Below are 8299 nucleotides of genomic sequence, written 5' to 3'. Positions count from 1 at the left end.
CCGACGTACTTTAGATTTGAAGCCTGCTTCAAATCTTTACGTCGTACCTCCGCCGGACTCAGTTCCTGACGGAAAGCCCGTTCGTCTGTATGCTAGTCCGAAGGACCAGATACGACGGAGGAGCAGGTTACTGCATCTCGCGCTCGCTGCAATAGGAAAAACTAATTTTCCCATTGCGGCGAGCGCGGGGGGCATCCCAGGCCCTTAGGTCTGGTATGGAACTTTAAGGAGAACCCCCTACGCCGAAAAACCGGCGTGGGGGTCCCCCCAAAATCCATACCAGACCCCGATCCGAGCACGCAGCCCGGCCGGTCAGGAAAGGGGGTGGGGACGAGCGAGCGCCCCCCCCTCCTGAACCGTACCAGGCCGCATGCCCTCAACATGGGGGGGTGCTTTGGGGGAGGGGGCGCCTTGAGGTGCCCCCCCCACCACAAAGCACCTTGTCCCCATGTTGATGAGGACAAGGGCCTCTTCCCGACAACCCTGGCCGTTGGTTGTCGGGGTCTGCGGGCGGGGGGCTTATCGGAATCCGGGAGCCCCCTATAATAAGAGGGCCCCCAGATCCCGGCCCCCCCACCCTATGTGAATGAGTATGGGGTACATGGTACCCCTACCCATTCACCTAGGTAAAAAGTGTCAATAATAAAACACAACACAGGTTTTTAAAATAATTTATTAAACAGCTCCGGGGGGGGGTCTTCTTCCGTCTTCGGGGGTCCCTCTGGTTCATCTTCTCCCGGCGTCCGGTTGGTTCTTCTCCGCTCTCCGGCCTCTTCTCCCGGTGTCCCAGGTCTTCGGCCGGCCCCTCCGCTGTCTTCAGGTAGCTCTATTGCCAGCGGAGGTCCGGACTTCTGGGCTTCTTGGCTTCTTGTGTTCTCTTCTCTTCCCCCAGATGTTGACACGACGCTCTCTCCGGCTGGACTGGTCTCTGAGGGCTGCGTTGTGACTTATATAGGCGGAGACCCCGCCCCCATATGATGTCACAGTCCCTGGGCATGCTGGGACTGTGACGTTTTAGGGGGCGTGGTCGACCACGCCCCCTAAAACGTCACAGTCCCAGCATGCCCAGGGACTGTGACATCATATGGGGGCGGGGTCTCCGCCTATATAAGTCACAACGCAGCCCTCAGAGACCAGTCCAGCCGGAGAGAGCGTCGTGTCAACATCTGGGGGAAGAGAAGAGAACACAAGAAGCCAAGAAGCCAAGAAGCCCAGAAGTCCGGACCTCCGCTGGCAATAGAGCTACCTGAAGACAGCGGAGGGGCCGGCCGAAGACCTGGGACACCGGGAGAAGAGGCCGGAGAGCGGAGAAGAACCAACCGGACGCCGGGAGAAGATGAACCAGAGGGACCCCCATAGACGGAAGAAGACCCCCCCCGGAGCTGTTTAATAAATTATTTTAAAAACCTGTGTTGTGTTTTATTATTGACACTTTTTACCTAGGTGAATGGGTAGGGGTACCATGTACCCCATACTCATTCACATAGGGTGGGGGGGCCGGGATCTGGGGGCCCTCTTATTATAGGGGGCTCCCGGATTCCGATAAGCCCCCCGCCCGCAGACCCCGACAACCAACGGCCAGGGTTGTCGGGAAGAGGCCCTTGTCCTCATCAACATGGGGACAAGGTGCTTTGTGGTGGGGGGGGCACCGCAAGGCGCCCCCTCCCCCAAAGCACCCCCCCATGTTGAGGGCATGCGGCCTGGTACGGTTCAGGAGGGGGGGGGCGCTCGCTCGTCCCCACCCCCTTTCCTGACCGGCCGGGCTGCGTGCTCGGATCGGGGTCTGGTATGGATTTTGGGGGGACCCCCACGCCGGTTTTTCGGCGTAGGGGGTTCCCCTTAAAGTTCTATACCAGACCTAAGGGCCTGCGACGGGGGTTGGAAAGGTTTCAATCTCGCCAAAAAAAGCGGCGAGATTGAATTCCTTTTCTAGTCCCGTCGTACCCAAGTCACGTTCAAAATGAACGGACTTGTCCGTGTGTGGGAAAGTCCGTTCATTCTGAAAGTCCGGCGGAAGTCCGTCGGGAAGACCGGATTCCGGAAAATCCGGCCGTGTGTAGGCAAGTCCGGCCGTTCAGAAAGTCCGGCGGTAGTCCGCCGGAAGTCTGGCGGCAAGTACGTCGGACCTAGCTTTCTAGAAAGTCCGACCGTGTGTATGCGGCATAAGATTGGTTAACATTGCTGCAACCCCAAAGTTTTGTGACTTGCTTGCACTTTCCTTGCAACTTCTTTGTGATCTCCTTACGACTTTTGTGATTTAATATTGCAGTCTATGACACTTGAATCGCACAAAAGTAGTGCAGGAACCTTTTGGCACCCATTGAAATGAATGTGTTTTGACTTGTCATCTGGCTTTTTGGGGTTCCTTCACTAAAACTGGAGAGTGCAAAATCTGATACATCTGTTTATGGTAGCCAATCAGCTTCTAACTTCAGCTTATTCAATCAAGCTTTGACAAAAAAAAAAAATTGGAAGATGATTGGTTCCAGATTTTGCCCTCTCCAGTTTTAGTAAATTAACCCGCACACATTTCCTTTTAGAAGGCATCGACTGGGAATGAAGCCTCTATTCCCAGTCGATGCCTTCTGAGAGGAAAGCGTCGGGTAGGAGTTAGTGGACTGATGTCAACACACACGGACCGTTCTGCAGGCGGCTGTACATAATTGATACTTGACTGCCTAATACAACTGTTCTTGAGGAACGTGAGCCTGGATATACCTTAATCCCCTAAGGCTGGGCGGCAATCAACCCTTGGCTGTGATCTTGTTCATGCACATAGGATCCCTTGGTGGGATCTATATATCTGGTAAGTGGCCTTCCTTTTGTCTTGGAGCACAGTGGTGATGCACAAGCACTTTTGATTTATTTGTTTCTGCACAAGGACACTCTTTTATCTGTTTTAACTGTTGGATCACACTTTTAATTATATGTGTTTTGGAGCACAATGTTTAAATTACATGTTTATTGCATTTATGGCACGCTGTATATGCATATTTGATTATTGCACATAGCATTTTATCTGTAAGTGACAGAATTTATAGAGTTTACTATGGGCAATTAAGTGGATTGTCACTTTATGTTATTAGATTTTTGATGCATCAATACACGGGAGGTAGATCGACAAAAACAGCACAACTATTACAGGATTCTACAAATAATGTAAGAGGTATGGAATATGGATGCAAGCTAAGAATGTGAGAGGTACTGTATGTATAAAAGTTTAGCATTAGATCATCATACTCTACAGTCTGACAGATGTGCACTCCTCAAACTACTTTGCAGGCTATTTATGACTTTACCATTTATGACAGGGCCTCATTAGAAGCCTTTTGAAGACCCTGTGTTAGTAAAGGTTTATTATGCCTTGCATACTGTCTAACTTCTCTGCTTTCTATCAAATGTGCCTTAAGCAGTCCAACTTTCTTAACATTTCTACCATCCCATTATCATTTAGCATGACTACTCTCCTTTACATTAGCATTCAGAACAGTGGCAGGCCAATCCATAAGGGGCGCAGTGGCGCTGCCCCTCTAATCCATGCCATGAGTCAGGTCCCCCAATCTACATGCGGGGCACCGAACGCATGGATTCCAATGGGTTTTTTTTTTTTTTTTAGAAGCACATAATTAGAGCCAGAGGCTCTAATAGGCTTGAAAAAAAGGGTGGGCTCAGGGCGCAGAGCACTTCTCCTGAGACCCATCACCCGATTGGCTGAGAGGAGAAGCGATCCTATTGGCTACCAAGGAGGAGGAGGGAGGAGACGCAGGGGAAGCCACTGTAAAGCACCAGAAGGAGGAGACGGTGCCCACTGCCCGGAGGAAGCGCTGCCCGCGACCTAGGGTAAGTGCGGGGCTGGTAACCGACCGACTGACCGACCGGGGGAGTATGTGTCTGTGATCCGACCGACCGGGTGGTGGCAGTGGGTGGATTGTTTGCCACCCCCCATAAACTATACCACCAGCCACCACTGATTCAGAAGAATGGTCCACTGTACATTAGAAGTCAGTGGAATGGTCGACATTATATTAGAATTCAGAGGGATTATCCACTTTAAATTTGAATTCAGAGGTATTGTCTACTGTACATTAGAGTTCATAATGTTCGTTCACTTTACAATTCGCTTTCAGAGAAATCATTCATTTTATATTAGAGTTCAGAGGAATCGTTCGCTTTCATTAGAGTTGAGAGGAATTGTCCACTTTGTATTAGAGTTAGGAGAGATCATCCACTTTACATTAACGTTTAGAGATTTTTCACTTGAAGTGAGGGAATTAACCCATGGAAGATTTTCCTCTCTATTCTTGTTCTGGGTGGGAAACCCATAGTTTGTGATTTTCTTTCACTTTCATTCTCAGTGATAACAATAAACAGAACGAATAGAAAGGGTGAATCTCCTGAATGGGGCACAGACAGCAATAAAAACCTGACAGGGGTTCTAAGCTCTCTCCATTCTATACAAAGCTTTAAAAAAAGTTTTGTCTTTAGTTATACTTTCATGGTATTAGCTATTTCATATGTTCCTTTTTTAATTTTTTAAGGTGAAAAGACCACGTATTACATATTACAGAACATACTTCGATTGTTGGCGTCTGGGATCATAATACTTATAGTGGCCTTTATTGTCTACTGTCACATGAAGACTGTAATGGTTTCCAACACCAGTAATGGTGAAGACGCCGCGGAAAGAGTGGAAGAAAACCAGATGTCTTCTCTATGACTATAAAGCACCAACTATACTGTATGTTGTCAGTAATAGGGAATTATGGGGAAGAAGAAGCCATGATGGTTAACAGGTTTATCCTTAAAACTGATTTCTAGTCAGATATGAAAGACACAAATTATTGCAGCTCTGTAATCATTAATATGTTATCAAATACATACTTTTTATAAATAGAAATAGTGTATAGTCAGTACCTGAATGTGATTGGTATAGGCCAACTGTAGTGCCTGGAGTGTGAGAGCCAATCAGTTCATGTGCTGGCATGGTAAAAGAGAGAGCAGAGTGACAGAGAGATGAGCTCATCACTGTGCTGCTTCTCCATTCACTGTCCAGTCACAGGCTGGGGGCTGGTCCGGGATTACCTGGGATCAGAAGAAGTGGGTTGAATGATGCTGGCCATTCAACAGGGAACATTTATTTTCAGAAGATAAGAACTGTGGAGAAAATATTTGTATTGAAGATGAACATTGCATTTTTTTTTTTACTTTATCTTATAATAGGCTATTTGATTATATCTTCTTATTTTTGGCTCTAAGAAGTATAGTTATGTAACTGTTTCTGACAATCTACAGTAATATAATACAACGTAGGTCTATATACTGTAGACATAAATACAATTTTAAAAAGGCAAAGCTGTAATTCCCGTCAGCCATCGCTTAGCCCATAAGTGGCAGTGTAGACCACAGACTAGGGAAAAAATGTTTGGACAGTGGTAGACCACGTATTCTTTCTTAGCTTCATCAAAATTCTTTCTTGTCATAGCCTGAAGTCTGAAAATATAACAGATCTGTTCATAGAGAACCATTTTATTTTATACCGGGTGCAAATAATGGTACCGCCACTTGTGTCTATATTTTTGTAAAATAAGGCAATAAAGCTTTTATCAAACAAACTGTATTGCTGATTTGATTGGTTTTTAATCCCAACCCTATCCAAAAAGTTTTTAATCCAATAAACAGTTAGTAAGGGTTAGAACCTCTTTCAAATGTTCATTATCACTTTTGTCCCCATTTGGGGGATTTCTCCTTACTTCCCGTGTGCTGATGTCAGATGGGACAGGATGTAAGAGGAAATTCTCACAGGCAGGAATTAAAACATTTTCCAGCATAAAGAGCAAGGGTTAGAAACTCTGTAGGACTTTATTTTATCTGTGCCTCCGATGAAAGAAACCTTTCCTCACCTTTTTGTACATATAATGGAAAGGAGACCCGGACAGCTTTTTTTATAAAATAAATGTTTTGACTTTTAAAAAAGGAAAAAATAATAATGCCATATAATACTGATATATTTAATATGAATACATTGTTTCCAGCTCTGCATACAGATAAATTAGGCAGAGGCTGCAAAGTGAGAGACATCAACAGCCATTTCCTGTAGACATGAGAATTTCTGACATATAGATATGTAGCATTTGGGGGCTTGATGGTCATGATACACTATACACCTCAACATAGAAAAAAAACAATCTATAGTCTTTCTTTAACCTCTCCAGCTCCAACATCTCTATTCCCCCTACAGACCAGAACATTATTTACATTACTACTATGGGTCAATTTGTTTGGCAATAACTTTGTCATTACTTAGGATAACAACATAATACATACGGTATATTGTATTTTTTTAAGGACAAATTAGGCTTTTCTTTAGTAATATTGTCTTGCATTGTATTTATTTTCTACACAAAAAAACTAAAAAAAACGCAAAAAAACAAAAAATTCAGATTATTTCTACTTTGACCAGTCGTAGGTTTTTATAAAAGTTTTACTTTAAATAAAAGTTTCGCTGTTATTCAACCATTTCTCCTGTTTATAGTGACACTAAAAATACTTTCTGGTACAAAGCACTGCATTCATTTACAAATGAATTTATGCCTTTTTTTTTAAATTTAGCAAATGTTTTTTTTTTTTTCGTTTAATACATTTTTTATTATAATTTTGACAGGGTTACATTCAAATGATAAAGAAATTGTAAAATTAGCATTACAATCGGTAAGGAAAATTAACATGTCTCAATAAATGAGATTGAGAGTAATTGTAAACTGGTCTTCAATATAATAATAAGTAAAGAATATGTGCTGTGTCGAAAAATAAAATAAAATAGCAAAGGTAGCAAACACATGGGCAGTATAACAAACCTCAAAGCATATATATGTGATAGTGTGGTCTTCAATATATAATATGTTCGCATAACAAATATTTTGACATATAAAAGTTTTGCATATAATATTACAGAATATAAAATAGTAAAATAGGCAGAAAAATTAAACACGGGTTGAGGTTGAGAGTTGTATAAAAAGAACATCTAAACAAGTATAACCCATTTTAATTTTTAATTTGGAAGGGACATGAAATGGTGTCTAAAACAAAGTAAATAAAAAAAAAAAAAAAAAGTGGAAATGTGTAAGAAAAGGAGGGATGGGGAAGGTGGGACGTAATCCATCCATACCAGTTGGCAATCAAATACAGTAAAACCTTGGATTGAGAGTAACTTGGTCTGGAGAGTGTTTTGCAAGACAAGGAACATTTTTTTATACATTTTGACTTGATAAACGAGTGATGTCTTGATATACAAGCAGCGTCAAGTCACATAAAAGAGTGGAGGGGCGCCTCCAAGTGTAGCAATATGGTTACATTTAATGAACATACAACATCTAGCAACTCACATGGTTGATGATTAAAACAGGCACATCTAATGCCGCGTACACACGAGCGGACTTTCTATCCTACTTGGTCCGGCACACTTTCCGACGGACTTTGTCCGCCAGGTGCGCCGGACCTTAAAACGAACGGACTTGCCCACACACGCCGGGATTTTCCGGCGGGCTAAGTCCGCCCGTCTTTCCGACGGACTTTCGCCGGAGTTCCGGCGGACTTTCAGAATGAACGGACTTGCCCACACACGGACAAGTCCGTTCATTTTGAACGTGACTCAGGTGCGACGGGACTAGAGAAGGATGTCAATCTTGCCGCTTTTATCGGCGAGATTGACACCTTGCTAGCCCCGTCGCGGGGCATACCAGGCCCTTAGGTCTGGTATGGATTATAAAGGGGAACCCCGCTACGCCGAAAAAACGGCGTGGGGTCCCCCTAAAATCCATACCAGACCCCGATCCGAGCACGCAGCCTGGCCGGTCAGGAAAGGGGGTGGGGACGAGCGAGCGCCCCCCCCCCCTCCTGAACCGTACCAGGCCGCATGCCCTCAACATGGGGGGTAGGTGCTTTGGGGGAGGGGGGCGCCCTGCGCCCCCCCCCCCAAAGCACCTTGGTCCCCATGTTGATGAGGACAAGGGCCTCTTCCCGACAACCCTGGCCGTTGGTTGTCGGGGTCTGCGGGCGGGGGCTTATCGGAATCTGGGAGCCCCCTTTAATAAGGGGGCCCCCAGATCCCGGCCCCCCACCCTATGTAAATGAGTATGGGGTACATGGTACCCCTACCCATTTACCTAGGAAAAAAGTGTAAGTAATAAAACACACTACACAGGTTTTTAAAATATTTTATTAAACAGCTCCGGGGGGGGATCTTCCTCCGGCTTCGGGGGTCTTCTTCCGGCTTCGGGGGTCCCTCCGCTTCATCTTCTCC

This window comes from Aquarana catesbeiana, linkage group LG13 (assembly GCF_042186555.1).
Source record: "Aquarana catesbeiana isolate 2022-GZ linkage group LG13, ASM4218655v1, whole genome shotgun sequence".
NCBI lineage: Eukaryota > Metazoa > Chordata > Amphibia > Anura > Ranidae > Aquarana > Aquarana catesbeiana.
This window is presented reverse-complemented; position numbering follows the sequence as displayed.